Source organism: Rissa tridactyla, chromosome 1, assembly GCF_028500815.1.
Source record: "Rissa tridactyla isolate bRisTri1 chromosome 1, bRisTri1.patW.cur.20221130, whole genome shotgun sequence".
Lineage (NCBI taxonomy): Eukaryota > Metazoa > Chordata > Aves > Charadriiformes > Laridae > Rissa > Rissa tridactyla.
Window position 1 is genome coordinate 37,088,305 of NC_071466.1, and position 16,449 is coordinate 37,104,753.

Below are 16,449 nucleotides of genomic sequence, written 5' to 3' on the forward strand. Positions count from 1 at the left end.
CAATATGTAATTGTCATGTAGGTTGCTGTGGTTTACGCCTTTAGTTACATTGCCAAGGTACTTAATGTTTAATAAAATCCTTTCATAACCCTTTATCATTAATACGTAACTTGAAAAGAGCCGGGACAACAGTCATGGAATCTAAATGAAGCAGTAAGCTAGGCGCCTGTAGTCTCCCTCATTATCTATCTTTCAAAGTAGGCTAGAGCTAAAACAAACAGCCTTCCTGGAAAGTATTATTGAGACATATAAGACTAGTGCTACTGGAAGGAGCCCTGTGAAACAATCATATTGAGGTTAATTGTGTGGATATTTTTTGGTTTTTTTTCTGAAAAAAACACCAAATATGTTTTTGATAGAACAAAATGTCCATTGAAGTGTTTTTTTCTTTTTTTATAAAGTTACTCCATATGCTTAATAAAGTTCCTTTATTGAGCAATTATGGCATTTTGTTCATTATGCATTGCACCTTGTCACATCCGATGAAGGAAACAGCAAACTCTTTCTCTGTCCTTGAAAACCAAAAATGTAAATAGTGGCATTATTCCCGAGGGAAGAGCTGTGTTAATTGTGGAGCACTGCGTTAGAAATCCTGGATATTGTATGTCCTCATTGTTTAGTTAGCGCGGGGTGGTTACTGTGGGATTTAAACCATATGTCGCTTGAATTCCGAAATTGGTCCTTTCAGTCAGCTGTGCTCTATCATTCAGTATTGATCACAGATAATATGCTTTGCAAATTAGGGGTGGTTACAGTGCCTTTGTCCGTAATAGATGTTGTCATTCATGTAGAATAGCCTGAAAGTGAAGAACATTTTAAACGGGGTTAAAGCTTCTATAGTCATCATTAATGAATTTTCTAATGCTGTCTGGATTCCATAATTGTGTGAAGATCAATAGCTATTACAGTATAATGTAAACAAACAGAGAATCCATTAGGAATGGAGGGGCTGAGCTGAAGCATTTTACTTCTTGCCTACAGTGGCACATTAGTTATTATCAGGGCAAAACCAAATAATCAAGTGTATAAAATATAGCCTGAATGAGATGGTGATTAGCGAAAGTGAGGTTATTGCTGAAAGAAGACAGTTTTAGTACCTTTTGTAAGTGAAATGAATTTGAACAAATTTAGCCGCAATAACAGGATCCCATTTAGTTATTGCTGTGTTACACAGGAATACTTATGAGCTGGATGTTTGAAAACAGTGAAATAACAAGATGGATTTGTTGTCTCACACCAACACTTAGACTGTGAGAGTGCGTAGATGTTCCGCTGGGGTGGGACCTGCATTGCCACAGGCGCAGGAGAAATATAGAGGGAATGGTAGTTCTTGTCCCTGAAGGGCACAGTCTGAAATATAAAGCATAAGAATAAGGAAGAGGCAAGGAGGTGAAGGGATGACAGGAAGAGGGGCTGCTGTTGAGCTTCTTTCAGCATATTTTAGCACAGTCTGGCTAGCTGTGAATCTCTCATCCAGCTGGCGATAGCAGCCTCCCCTCAAGTCCGTCACTGAGTTGTGGCATTCGCTGTTGCAACGTGTCTGAACGTTGAACCCAGATGCCAACAAAACAAAATCCGCTACAATTTGCCCTCATAAAGTGCATTTCTTTTGTACAGCCTGGGATACTGAGTCGTGTGTGCAATTTCTTCAATGATTCATTAGCTTGATTGCAATGACAGACTCAGAGGTATCTATTGTCCTTATTTATAAGGAGCTGTGTATTTCTTCTTACTGTTGTGTGTTATCTAGTGCAGCTCTCCTTAGCAGACCAGAGGAGAGCTCAGACTTGGGAACTCTGCAGTGCTTTGCAGGACATGTACAAGGCTGTGACGGTATATTTTTACGGACGGCATCTAAATGCCGAAGACTGAAATGTGTTTCACACTCTACCTGCCAGCCTTCAGTGGGGAATGCCACCTGGAATAGCTGCCATGCTGCAGAAACTGCTCCATCCCAGGTCTTTACCAGCACTCACAAGTCAATATCACTGCTTAAACAACCCACTGCACGAGAAAAAAAAGTATTTTTATCTCATCTGGTGAAAGATCATCTGTTTTTCTGACTCACAGGTGCAATGGGCAAACTGTGTATTTCCCTGTCCGTTTTATCTACGATACAAGAGAAACGAGAGTTGCTTGAGCATCGGGTGTAACGCAGACCAGTTATTGTTTCATGGTTGGTTGATTTTTTAATGGGGACTGTGGTGTGACACCAGAGGATCCACATAGGAGAGAAGCCTTGTCTGCATTATGGTTTCTCAGGGAGCCATCAGAGTGCAAACCCCAGTGTGAATTTGTGATTTGGACTTTCATAAACCTACACACCCCTTTAGATTCTCTGGAGTCTGGTAAGAACTGACCTCACTCAGCAGACATTCCTTTCGCAGTGTCATTAATGTCTCTACCAAGCCACCTATTTTCATGAAATTTCCAGGAATTTTGAGACTGCTGTTCCTCTGTGATATTTGAAACAGCTTGGAGGCAGGCCATATGGGATTAACAAACACAGCGATTGCATCTCCATGAGAGCCTGGGGAAAAGAAATGGGACATGAGACTTCCATCTCAAAGAAGTTTCCACTCCATAACACACCACGGCTGAAATACCACACAGCACGTCACTCACATGAACATAAGAGTGCATTACCCAGAAAAAGGAGGGCTATGTTTTCTCTTAAATTTCTCCTCAGCGGTGTTTCTCATGGTGTTCCAGCAAGGAGGAAGCGTGCTCAGCCCAGATGGGCAGCTGACACTACGGCCACCAGGTCTACCTCAGTGCAGGTTTGGACAGGGCAGTGCAGTACGAAGCACGCAAGTCCAGAGCTCCCACTCTTGATCCTGGCGGTGGACCTGTGTGGCTGGCAGCAAAAGCAAGGGGAATGAATTCAGGCAAAACCTTGGCATGGAAAGGGTCATGAGGATTGCTGGAGAGCTTTCAAAGGCACATAAAGCAGCTGGGAACTGAGGGTGAGATTAAAAGAAAAGTATTTAAACACCTTAGTACAGCTTAGGTGGATTTGAAGCCGGTAAAGTCTTAAAAACAACATCAAAACCACCATGCATATCTGAATGACCTAGTGTCTAAGAAGCCACAGGACATATGGATTTTACCCAGGAAGTTTTTGTGGTTACTTGGACTTGTGCTGTCACGTACAATCACAACATATTTTCACCTTGACTGTACTGAGCCTTTATCCATCCAGGCGCTTCTCATTTACCAGCACTTACGCATTCAGAGGAGCCCAATCAGTTAGGAACATTTCCTTGGGAGCCTTCTCTGTCCTGTCTGCAAAGTTCAGATCCCCTACACTATACCAGTCATGTTGATGCTTCCATTTCTGCAGCAAGGCACAGAAGAGCATTTGGCTTAATCTTTCCTGCTCTAACAGTTTGCTATTTGTGGCATTTTCTCAGATTACCTACGCCGTGTAGCTGACAGTAGGTTGTGATTTTCAGCAAGTGGAATGCAAGGCAACGACACACATCCCTGGCAGTCTGGTAACACATCCACAGTGGGCTATTCCCACAGCTCTGAAATGTCGAGCCTGTGAGAATGGCCTGGAGAGGCTGCCTCCACCACCATTGTCCCTGCGTTCACTATCCAGTTTCTCAAAATATTACTTCATTTTTGTGCGAGTGGAGATTTGCAGGAGTAAATCCAAAGGGCTGATCTCAGGCCTGAATTTTCTTTTTCTGAGCATCAGAAATAGCCTTGCTGAAATTACCCTGGTTTAAAACTTGGCAGAGAGGAAAAAAAGGGCCAACGCATTATGTTATTTTCTGCTATTTTTGATTCCTGAGATCTTTCTGGAGCTTTCAAATTTTGTGCAACTATTGTAAAATTTTCCTGTCAGTCTAAATTGTCTTGCATTTGCTGTAAGCTCCCGAGGCTAATTGCTGCATAGTGGTATGCTTAGTCCTCAGCTATCCGTGTCTCTGGGCTGCAGACTAAGCACACATGGGTGCAGATCCACCATGGCCGACTCTGAACTGGTTTGTCCTTCTTGGGCTTATTCTTTCAGACACAGCACTGGGAGAGCAAGGCTGTATCATTTCCTGGACCACAGAATCACAGAATGGTAGGGGTTGGAAGGGACCTCTGGAGATCATCTAGTCCAACCCCCCTGCCAGAGCAGGGTCACCTAGAGCAGGTTGCACAGGAACGCGTCCAGGCGGGTTTTGAATGTCTCCAGAGACAGAGACTCCACCACCTCTCTGGGCAGCCTGTGCCAGTGCTCTGCCACCCTCAAAGTAAAGAAATTCCTCCTCATGTTGAGATGGAACTTCCCATGTTCAGGTTTGTGCCCGTTACCTTTTGTCCTGTCACTGGGCACCTCTGAAAAGAGCCTGGCCCCATCCTCCTGACACCCACCCTTTAAGTATTTATAAGCGTTGATAAGATCCCCCCTCAGCCGTCTTTTTTCCGGACTGCAGAGACCGAAATCCCTCAGCCTTTCTTCATAAGAGAGATATTCCAGTCCCCTAATCATCTTGGTAGCCCTTTGCTGTACCCTCTCTGGCAGTTCCCTCTCCTTCTTAACTGGGAGGTCCAGAACTGGACACAATACTTCAGGTGTGTCAAGGACCAGCAGGTCTAGGGAAGCATTTTAGCCATTTTTCGCAATGCTCAGGCTATGCCTGTAGCCTGCAGGCAGCTCAGGCCCATGGGCACTGTGTGTCCATGCGCCAGGAACGCCAAGAGCATGTTTTTAGCTCTGCATGGAGGTAAGCCCCATACAAAATGGGTCAGCCCAGCTCTACTGTTAAATACGACAGACCGCAGGGACCGAGCGCTGGCTCTGAGGTGTAACGGCACAGTCTGGCTTGTGTCCATGGACCTCTTCTCTCCAAAACAAAGCAGCCTCGTGCAAACTGCCTATTTAGGAAAATCCAAGGTCTGTGCTAATCTCTTAAGGGTGCCTAGGCATTGTGTGGGAGACGGTAAGTGGTTGTGGGCCAAAACCTTACCAGGGAGAGTGCTAGGAATTAACCAGTATGGACAATTGTGGATAAGGCTCAAGCCCTCACCCTGGCCCTGGTTTATTTTCCTGTGCAGTCTGCTGGAACCAGGGTGGCTCCTACAAACCCCGGATTTGTTTGCTCTCTGCAGATGTGAGCTCATGCTCAGCAGGGCTTTGCAATGAAGTGAGCTTGCTCCGACTGCATTCTGCGTGGACGTGGTCTCATTCTGCCTCCGCTGAGAGCTGAAAGCAAGCCTTGTGACTATGTTAGCACGCTGCTTTGACTGAATAAACTCTGCTGAGTTCCAGAGTTTATTACTTTTGGCTCAGGGCTGGGCAAAGATGTTATCAAAGCTTCATTTTGTCCACAAGTAAACTCAGTGTTACATCCAATACCTGGGGTGAAAGTGCCGCAGGAGGTACGTACTGTGTCTCCCAGTGCACTAGTTTGCTGGGACGCTGAAGCCCACCTGAGTTAACAAACTGTCCAGAAATCCTGCATCTTGGGGAAGGATGTAGGGAAACACCCCAGGAACTTAGCACAAGTCAGGCTGGAAGCAATGGAGCTCACTAGCTCTGGGTCTGTGCCAGGTCCTAGTTTCCCAAGGAATCACACATGGTGTCTGAATGCATTCTTCCCAGATACGTCTTCACAGTACCTATATTTTTCCGGCTTTCTCCATGGCCTCTTTTATTTTAAATTCCCATTTTTCTGAAAACAGAGAATAAACTAGGTATATTTGTCTGATAATATATAACAGTCAAATGGTTCTCATTCCAGATTCCTCAGTATCCTGCACAGATGTGAACAAGACTGTACCCTTTAAGAGAGAAGTTTCTGATGAAGTGCAGTTGGATAAACTTATTTTCGGTAGCTTTTATATTGACCATGCTTCAGGCTGATGTCAGATGACTCCAAAATACTATATGTTACTGTACAACATGGCTTTACATTTCATGCCTATTTTTAAACTGAATTTTACGTATTGTTTTTAGTTGCAGTCTTTAAAAGCTAAAGAAGAGTAAGGTCTGAGGAGGGGAAGCTACAGGTATCAAATTGTGTCTGTAGTGTGGGTTTGGGTTTGCCTGGAATGGCAGCACACGGAAACAGGACTACATCAATATCTACTGAAGTAAACGTGCACACTGCTCACATGCCACTCTGAACTCGGATTTGCTTGGGAATGCAAATGTCTTTTGTTTAAAATAGAACATTCTGCTTTTGGAAAAACATCTAATTGAAACAAGTTTGTGCATCACAGCTGATCTACAACAAACAAAGACAAAATTCTTCAAAAGAGATTTTGAAAAAAGAGAAAAAAAAAGGAAAGAAAAGGGTATCCCTTAATTTCTGGGATGTGAAGATATAACTTCTTTCAGAAGTGACAGAGTGAATGAGGGAAGTTGTAGCTACTGTGCTGCTGGGTGTAATTAGTTTCCAGATTATATCACTTTTGATAATTAGATCTACATGAAACCTCCAGTCAAAGACTTCACAAGCGTTTCTTGTATGTCAGCCCGGATATGCAATAGTTGGAGTGATAGATCTACTGGATAGATCTAGGCTAGTAGATGCTTTGGGAAACACCTTCATCTTTCTTTTAAGCTGGCAGATGGTTTAAGTCCAGGCTGGACCGCCTGCTGCTGTTTTCAATGAAGGAGTGTTACCTTTTTGGATTCATGAAAGGCTCTCAATCAAAGCTAAAATGGCAGGCCAGTGCGGTGAATCAATAAAATCTCTACTTTCAGCTGGAGTGTCGGATAGTAATTCTTCTCGTGTCACTGCCTGGTTAAACAGTCATACTCCGGCTAAAAGCCCTATAAGACATAATAGATTCATGTGGCGTTAGTCTATTGTACTGCGTTTACCCAGAAAAAGGGAGAGAGGTTACTGTTTCACTAAAACAAACCAGACACTGATGCATTGTGTATCAAAATGTATTCACCCATTTCGCTCTGCCTCATTAGAGCAGGGGGAGCTTGTTTTCTGTACCGCTTGTGGAGCAGTGTTAAGACGTCTGACATATTCATTGCAAATCCTAGTTTAATGATGACTTAGACATCAAATCCCAAATGATTTTACATGCTGGCTTTCTGGTTCCCATTACAGCACATATCCATGTGCTTTCTGTTTATTAAACTACAATAAAGATGTACAAACTGGATGCATTAGAACATTTTCCAAGAGGCTTTAGAATAAATCAGTTGGCTCTGCAGAGCAATTATCCAACTGTATCATTTCTAATTGCAGGAAATTAACTTGGTGCATCTGATTTGATGTATTAAATTTCCTTGTATGTCATGTTTTTGTAGAAAATGTTTATGGGACAAAGAGGTTTCATTCAAAATTAGTCTGAAAGTCCTTAAATGTTAAATATCAAGGCTCAGAGCATGCAAGAAGGAATGGCTGCTTTGTGCCCTGCAGCTGGAAGCTGGTGGCCCTAAACCAGCCTTATTCAGATGCAGACAAGTTCCCCAGCCCTTGCAGATTCCCCAGTTGCACGTATCAGCCATGGACAGCCTTCCCCTATTCACCCCTCCAGACTGACCTTGTATCGGAGAACTGGATTAGCAAAACGCATGCAAGAGGTCTGAGTTAAAACTCTGTTTGGAGCCCTCTCGTGCACTACATTGCACTCTTCTGGGACAGTCAGAAGTTAGAATCAAAGTTAGACCCAAAGAACCAAAGGCAGAACAGTTAGTGTTCTAGAGGGGAGGGGTCCATGTTCCAAACCGTATTTACCTTCCTTGTGGAAGACACCTGTTCAAGCAGTGGAAGTTTTGCTTCCTAGTACTCACATCGTGCTCGCACAGCTGCCATACCTACCTACCTACCTACCTACCTATCTTTATGCATATTACTCATGGGAATCAATGATTATTTTGAAGAAAATCCTTAAGTGAGTCTTTTCATTCCTTATTTTGGAGGGAGCCAGATTGCTTTTCCTAGTGTACTTAGCAGTGCGGCTTGCTAACATTGTAATTCAGAGGTGATGTGCAGGATTTTTATATTTAATGAGACCCACATACCACATTATCTCACCATCTGCATAGATCCGAGAATGGCTGTAGAAAGTTCCCATTAGTCATATTAACATTCATCATGCCTTCAGCTCACTATGAGGATACAACCGTGGAAATGTTTCTTTCACGATGGAGGTTGTTTTCCTTTGAAAATCCACTGAACTTTGTATCTTGGACAAACTTAAATATCCCTCTCTGCTACTAGGCCAGGTATGACCCTGGCTACTAAACAAAAGCAGACTGCAAAATATCAAGGGTCCCCTCCTCCACCTCTCTGAAGCAAACCTCAGCAGATGTAGACAAGATTTTAATAGCTACAAAAAGAGAAATGCATGACAACCTCATTAAGGGAACTATAATAGGCTGTCAGAATACCTCCAAGAGGACAATATATCAATGTCTAGTTTGTTGCAGCAATGCTAACTATGGTAGTTTGCCCCTCTCATAATCTTTCATTCATCTTCTATTGGTCTGATTTCCAATAATACTTTACCACCACATGCATCCACTCTCCCTTTCAGCTGCCTCACAATTGCTGGCATAACTCTTTAAGTACAGAAGAATTGGGGCTGGTAAGTGACAGTAATAAAAAAGCAGTTAGTGGTCCACCCCACTGCTAGCCCTGATACGGTACATTAGAAGGGTTTTCATTTTCTTCCCCTCTCTACCATCCTGAGGACCATTTTGTCCCATCCCAACATCTGCAGGAGGTCAAGGTCCAAAGAGCCCAGGGATTTTACACCATCTGCCACCAAAAAAAAAAAAAAAAAAAAGAAGGAAAGGAAGGCCTTAAACGAGCTATTTAAAGTTATTTATCGCTGTAATGGCAAACCAATCATTATTAATTGTACCCGCCCATTGTCTTTCATGTACACTGTGAGGCCGTGGGACATTATTAAAATAGATTTAAACCACTGCAGCTGGAGTTCTGCCCCCCTTCCCCTTTCACCTTCCCCGACCCTTTGGGAAGATGAAATGGAGACAAGTGATTTTGTTCCTTTTCTTTCACAGTGAAGCCGTCTCCCCTGTTCTGCTGGGGATCCAGCATTCCTCCAAACTAGAAGCCCGCCGTAAGGGTCACAAGCCATCTCACACGAGGCTGCGGCTTCTGAAGCTGGGCCGGAAACACAAACAGAAGCTCACACCAGAGACCCCATAAGATTGCTTCCTCCTGTATATTTAAAGATTTTCTTTCCCCACCTGCCTAGGAAACATCAGTCCCAGTTAAAAGGCAAGAAAACAACAGTGGACTTCCAGGCTTTTCTGTTCATGCGTCAGTAAACAGCACTTTTGCTGAACCTGATCTTGTACATCTTAGGCAGCTGTGGTTACAATAATATGTCTTGAATGAAATGTGCCAATTGCAGGAAATTGTCAACTCATTATTGTGGCTAACAACTGAGATACGAATGTTTCAGTCAGAGCAGAAGGCGATTTTGTAAACAAGGAGCGTTCCTAGGGGGATTTTTATAGTTAAAATCAGTATGAGGTAGACCTGAAATAATTGTAGTGACAAAGGCTACAGCTCTGCTCCAGCTGGAGTTGATGACAACCCTCCATCTGATTTCCATAGGGTCAGGATCATGCCCTTTAGGGAAACACACCTAGCAGCGGTCTACGCTCTGCAGTGTTACTCGCATGTGCCCAGGTATAACCTGGAGTTCAGGTCAGCCAATTTAAACTATCTGATTAGATAGCCCAATGCCCGTGTGGATGCTGCATTCCCTCTACCAGTCCAAACACGCTTCCAACAGCAATCCCCCCCTGCTTGCTGGCTGTGACAGCTCTGGGCACAGATCTGAACTCTGCTGCCCAGTAATCCCAGTGACCAGACGCTGCCTGACCTACTTTTAAACTCTCCAGTGTTGTTTTAGAGATGCCTCTGCTCTCGGCTTTGCTGATATTTGTGAGCACATGTGCACGGCTCCCCTGAAAGCTGCTCTCACGCTCATGTCCTTGTGGAGGCAGAGGAGACTGAGCTGTGTTTGTCCAGGAGGCTGAGGAGGAGGATGGGAGGAATGGGACCATGAAAGCTTTGAGTCACCGCAAGACTGAAGATGCCTCTGAGGACACGGCAGATAGGAGAAGCTGAGAAAGGCCAGGCAGGAGGAAGCAGCAGTGGCAGTCGTGAGAATAGAGAAGGCCAACACAAAGTTTTCGTGCCGACTGCACACTGTATGACACAATTAAAGAAAGAGACATTAATCTTTATCTTCTGAAGGTTTATATTCTCCTTGGTGTGGCATAGAGCTGAAGAACATTTGTCCAGAATGGGGACAAAGGACAGCATGGGATTAAGTCAAGGGCGCAGTGTTTTATGCAGGGACACCACAGTCACCCTGGGAAGTAGCAGATGCTTGGAAGAAGGACTTTTCGAAGCACAAACTAGCAAGGAGCTTGCTGAGGCTAGAGAGAGAGGGAACAGAAACCAAACTGAGGCCTGGCAGCTCTTTGCAGTTCAGCTGGAATAAAAAAATACTAAGAGAAATAATTTAAAATCCTGTTGGTTCCCTCGGACCCCTTGTCCCTCTGTTTGGCCTTTCTTAAGAGAGTGACTGTATGTGTAATGTTGAGGTAAGGAAGTTGAAAGATACCTGGTTTATGATGAATCATGTACTTTCTGTTATTAAATAAATAAAAAAAAGAGTGGAACGAGCAACCTTAAGTCACTACAGAGAACAAGCTTTCAAGTAGGGCAGGCGAAAACGGAATTTCTAGTTGCAAATCTCCATGAATCACAACCAAGAAGTGCCTTGCACTAAGACTGATGCTTCAGCATTCATCCATAGCCCGTGAAAAATTTAAAATAATCTTGGCCAGCAACCCAGCAACTGGTCATTTGTATTCCATGGGCTGTAGAACAACTGAAAAAGTAAACAGGTAAATGCTGGATGCTTTGTTTTTCCTCACCCAAGCCCAGAATAGATTATTTGCACATTAGAAAGTCCGCAGCTGGTGCTTGTCACCAAGTGAGTTGTGTTTCAGTGTTTGAGCACGCAGGTTCCTCCGCCCAGATGTGCAGCTGTAGCCTGTGCTGCCGCTTGGGGAACGCTCTCAGCACCGACAGCTTTCAGGCATCCCTGCTCCGGCATCTGTTTTTCACTGCGTCACAACTGGCTGCAGCAGGAGATGCTGAAGTTCCCCAAAGGCAGGACAGCTGTCCCTGTCGCCAGGGAAAGTCCGCTGACACATGTGGCATCCAAGCCTCTGCTAAAGAGAGCTGGAAGAGGCACTGAATCCTGCAAGCCGGACAAGTAGACCCTGGGAGGTACCTGGGTGGAGGGATAGTGATTGCGGGGTGGAAGAGAAGGAACTGTGGAAAGTTGTCCCTGTGGTCTCACGGTTCCCAGAGAGCAAAGCTGGTCTCCCACAAAGTAGACATTAGTGCCCCACAGAGCAGCAAACGTGCCAGGGACTGAGTTGATACAGATCAATGCGTCCTTTTCTGGCAGAACTCAAACCTGAGGTCACAAGCTCTGATAAAGACCGCATGTGCCTTTTCTAGTGAAACAGCAATTTCAACCAGTCTGCATCAGCAGAAATACTTCTGCCCTCTGAGGCAGGAGTGAAAGCACAATATTTCCAGTGGTATGCTTAAAGGAAGACAGGTTTGGGATTACAGCCATCCTATTAACAAAAAACTGGCGCCTTTCCCTGCACTGCCTTGTCCTTTCCTGTACGGATGACTTTGTCCTTCCCCTCACCTTTCTGCACCCAGTCTCCCCTTTTAGTGATCCACTTGCCTCAGAAAATCCTGCCCATACTCTGGGTTATCTTCAGGTTGTTTACAGAGAAACTGGGGCTGTGGTGTCATGTAACGTGCTCATGGAACAACTTGCTGTTGCCAAAGGGTGAGGTTTCTTTTGCTCCTCTGCTCTCTTGCCTGGTTCCCTTGTGTTTATTCCTGTTTGTCAGACCCTTCCCGTAGACAATTTAGATCACTGAAATTATTGAAATCCCTGCATTTCTTTTGGATTTGTTTTCTGCCATTTTCATGAGTTAGTTCAGCTTCTGCAGGGACCCTTTAAGTGACAAGCCAGGTGAGTGAACAGGGACATTTTATACAGGGCTGAACAGTCACAATGACTGGCCCAGCCTTCTAAAAAATTATTTTGCAACAAAATGACTGCAAAAACGTGTTTGCCAAGGTGCTGAGCAACGGCCACTCTTTGCTCAAGCCCCTTCTGTTCTTGTGCTGGTGCTACGGGAGACACTTAATGCGTTGAGTTCCCAGGCCTTGTCACCGAGGGCAGGCGGTTGTACTCACACCATTTACAGGCATCACAAAGTGAAAGGCGTCAGCAGAGATGACTGTTCCTTTTATAGAACTGTACACACACCTGGACACATGATAGCTTGGCGAACGGCTGCTAAAAGATGTTATGAAATAAAATGGAGATGAGTGTTTTCAGCTCAGGCACCTGGCAGAAATAATGTGTGTGATGTGGGAAATAAACGGCAGCCCCTCAAATCATGTGCAGTAGAGGTGGCTGTGGGCTCATCCCGTATTTTCATCCACAAAAGGACCAACAGTTACATCTGAGCGGAGTAAAAGACACTGGGATAAAAAGCTTGACATCTAGCCAGTCAAAAAAATCTAGTCTAACTATTCAGGAAAGGATCCATCTCTATAACGTGCACATACACAGGCAAATAGACCGGTCCTCCTGCAGTATGAACATGAAAAGATCTTCTTTGTTTTGTACCAGTTTTTCCCAAACTAAATTACGATCAACTTTCTTTCCTTTTGGGCAGTTCAGTATCCCTGACTCCTTCACATGCACTTGTAGTTCAAACAAAGATAGACAATAATATCTTTGAGATCACAAGCAGGGACGTATATCTGGGATGAGATTGCACCTTGTTTCTTCCCGGAGGGTATGAGCAGGTGGTATCTTATTGGGCAGTCTGAGGAGGTTGCTCTGACTGAGGTAGGACTCTCTGCATCATGCTGTGGGGCTCTCCAAGGAACAAGAGCTTCAAAAAGCCACAAATATGGTTTGTAGTCCTATCCTGTCCCATGTTGTTTGCCTCATTTATCCAAGACATGGTACAACTCCTTATTTTTAGATACGTTAAAATGCTGTATTTTAAAAAATAATTTCATTCTATTTGATCTGTCATTATAAAGATGAAACTGAGTTTTTCCAGTTCGGGAACATTTTGTACTCTTTTTAAGCTCAGTGTTTTACTAAAGCTGTTTGAGAAGACACACCAAAGAGAGATCCGCAGACCTTGAGAGGAGATTCTTTGTGTGAAGTCATTAATATTGATTTTACCTGACACACCTGCAGTAAAAGAACAAAATTGTTCCGGTTGTATACAAGTAATCTCTACTGAAATCAGTCTTCTGTCCTGAACTGAACAATTACAAATCTAAAATGGAATAATTTCCATTTCTTTTGGTGGTTTTGCTGGTCAGCTGCATTACTTTATTTGGCATCTGTTTTTTGCAACTATGATGCTCCTATAGAATCAGGCCTCCCTCATTGGACCTGGCATGAAGCGTGTTGAATATTTTCAACTTAAAGACGGTCAGCAATAGGAAAGTTTGCAGTTAATATGAGTATTTATTGCTCTTCACTGAAGACATAGTGTAATAAAGAAGCCTATTTTCTTCAGATACTAATTAAACAGGTACATAATTAAACATCTTAAATAATGAAATACATGCTCTGTAAAAGACTAAAAATATCTGGCCATAAATTAGTCATTCAGCCTATATTAATAAATAAGTTCTGGATGTCAGCTCACAAAGATTTCCTTTCTGAAATTTGACCACCAGTGCGCGCATTGCAAACACATCGGACTCCCCATCTAGATGCTGCTCAGTTGCATTTTTTTGTGCTTCTGGATCACTCGATCTTGCAGAGCTGGAGGGTTTTGTGTACATACTGAGTCTGATCTGATTCTCGTGTGGGCATCTTGGCACGTGGACTTAAACAGAAACAGCACATATATATGGCCACGTATATGGTGGAGACAAGGGGTGAAATGGCACATAGTGAGGCAGAGTGCGCTGTTTGGTAGGAAGGTTTGGGGAGAGGCAGATTTGTGGTATTGTCACGCACGTCTGGGAATACACATGCAAAGTTTGTAAAATTTAATTTCCACCTACCTGAAAGAATGATGGACTGGCTTCATGACAAGGGCCTTGTGCATGCTGTAGGGGTAGGGTTGCTGTGTCGGTAGAGGGCATGTATAGGGCTATGTGGCAAACCTTTCTGACTCCTGACTTGCTTCGGTGTCAGTGGGGCCAGGCTTCCATCCCCAAAGCCATCTGAGAAATCTTGGGGCTTGCCTGTCATAGATGCGTTGTGTTCTTGGGAAGCTAATGCCCTTTGCTGCTTCCTTCACCTTTGCAGAGTGATGACTATGTGTATGTATTCTACCCAAATGAAGGGCTGTGAGGACTCACTAACTGGTACTCATACAGCACCAGAAAGAGTTTATGCTCCAAAAGAGTGTTCGTGGTTATTCTTAACCAGGTTTCCTAAGGAAATTAGACTCATGTGATCCCACTCTCTGTGTTTGCTTAACTGTTGTACTTCCTTTAAGAACAATTGAAATGTCCTTTTAAAGCAAATTTTAAGCAGTAGAGGCTCTAGGACATTGTAGTCCCATGAGTCCTGGAAAAAACAGGCATGTAAGTAAAGGAAAGGTGACCAGATTAGTACTGTCACCAAAGGAAAACCTGCAATGACAGCACAGCCAAGTAGCAGGCGCTAGAGAATCCACTTCGGAAACAGACCAGAGCTGCTGGAAAAGCTGTGAACGAAGCTTGCAGTTTATAAAACAAAGAAGTCACGCAAACTGTGTAAGCACCCTTGCACAAGAAGGCAGTTGTTTAATTTGCTTAACTTAAATGATAGGGAAAGGGCAAATTGTTTTTGGAAGAAAAAAACCACCCTGCTTCTCCATTGGCCTTTTGCCCTTTTCTAAAGCGTTACTCAAACTAAATCTTTGTGAAGGTTCTGAAATATTTAGTTACTGCCTTTCCTTTTCTTCGCATTTTTTTCGTGCGTATTTCTGGACTGTGGCCAGAATGGGAAACAGATTGCTGAATACAGCGAAAAACGCTGTTCTCAAGGTACTTCCATGCCATCTGAAAGCTAGAAATGCCGTAAATCTTGAGCTAACCTGCTCTTGGAACCTTGAAACTTGCTGACGGTGCACTTCCCTAGTCTGTGCCCCCAGGTATAACTGCTGACTGTTCTTGTATTAGTGGGTCTCACCTTACCGGGGCTGGCCAGCAGATACCAAGGTAATACTGATGTTCTGTGTGGTACCAGGCAACTGCGACAGCATTCAGTGCCTCCCCTTTGCAGTGTGCAATCCTAACATCAGCCAGGCTCTCTGATACGTAATCTGTGCTCTGCTGTTGCCTCCATGCTTTTTATCCCTTGGCGTCTTTCTTAGAGCTGAAGTGGCACTTGCCTGCACGCTCTCACAAATTCAGCTTTGGGGAGAGGAGGTGGACTTTGCCTCCTACTTCTCTGCATCCCATCTCAGAGCAAAGAGTTGCAGCAGAGAAGAGCTGCTGTGTGGGTGAAACCAGTCCAGGACTATGCCTGCCTTAGGGGCATGCTGGAAGAGGGTTTTATCATCCCACAGAGAGGCATGGAATCTCCTGTGATGCCTCCTGCGATGCTACTTTGTGTTGCAAACTCTATCACCATGTCCCAGGGACAGGTCTTTCCATCCATTGGACAGTAGGATCAGGCGAGCTGAGGTAGAAAGGATCGTTTGGCTAATAAAGCTTGTCCCCTCAAACTCTCCTAACCTTGCCAATTCTGGCAATGTGTCATGGTTTTATTGCATTACAGTACTTGGTGATATTGTATTGCTTTTTTATCAGTGTTATGAAACTTCCAAATAGTACTGCCTAAAGAGTTCTGTTCACTAATTCATAGAATCATAGGGTTGGAAGGGACCTCTGGAGATCATCTAGTCCAACCCCCATTCCATATTCCTTCTGTTTGTTTGGTACATCCTTGTCTTACTTTGATTTAAATGTTCAAGATACAGGCTGTGCCTTTGCTAGGTTGTTGCTATCCTGAGGGTAACATATCCCCAATGACTGGCAGGATCTCAAGGAACTGCTGTAGCACAGGTAATGAACAGTGCTTTTACTAAAACTCCTGCAGAATTTCTAGCTAACTTTCAAGATCATGTCAATAAAGGTAGTTTAGATAAGTCTCAGAAAGTCACAGTTTGCTCATACCCCAAATGGTCATATTTTCATAATTAACTTAAATTGAATTATCGATTTCTGTTTTTCAGAGAGTACAACCAAACATAACAAAGGGAAAGAATGAATATTTTTGCATCCATTTAGTGAAAAATAGTGAATTATTACAGAGTGCAAATTGATTCCAACCATGTTTGCTGTGAAAAATTCTAGTCCTTTTATTCTGGGTTTTAGTCTTCTGGACAGTCAGCCTCATAAGAGATAGGCTGTGTAG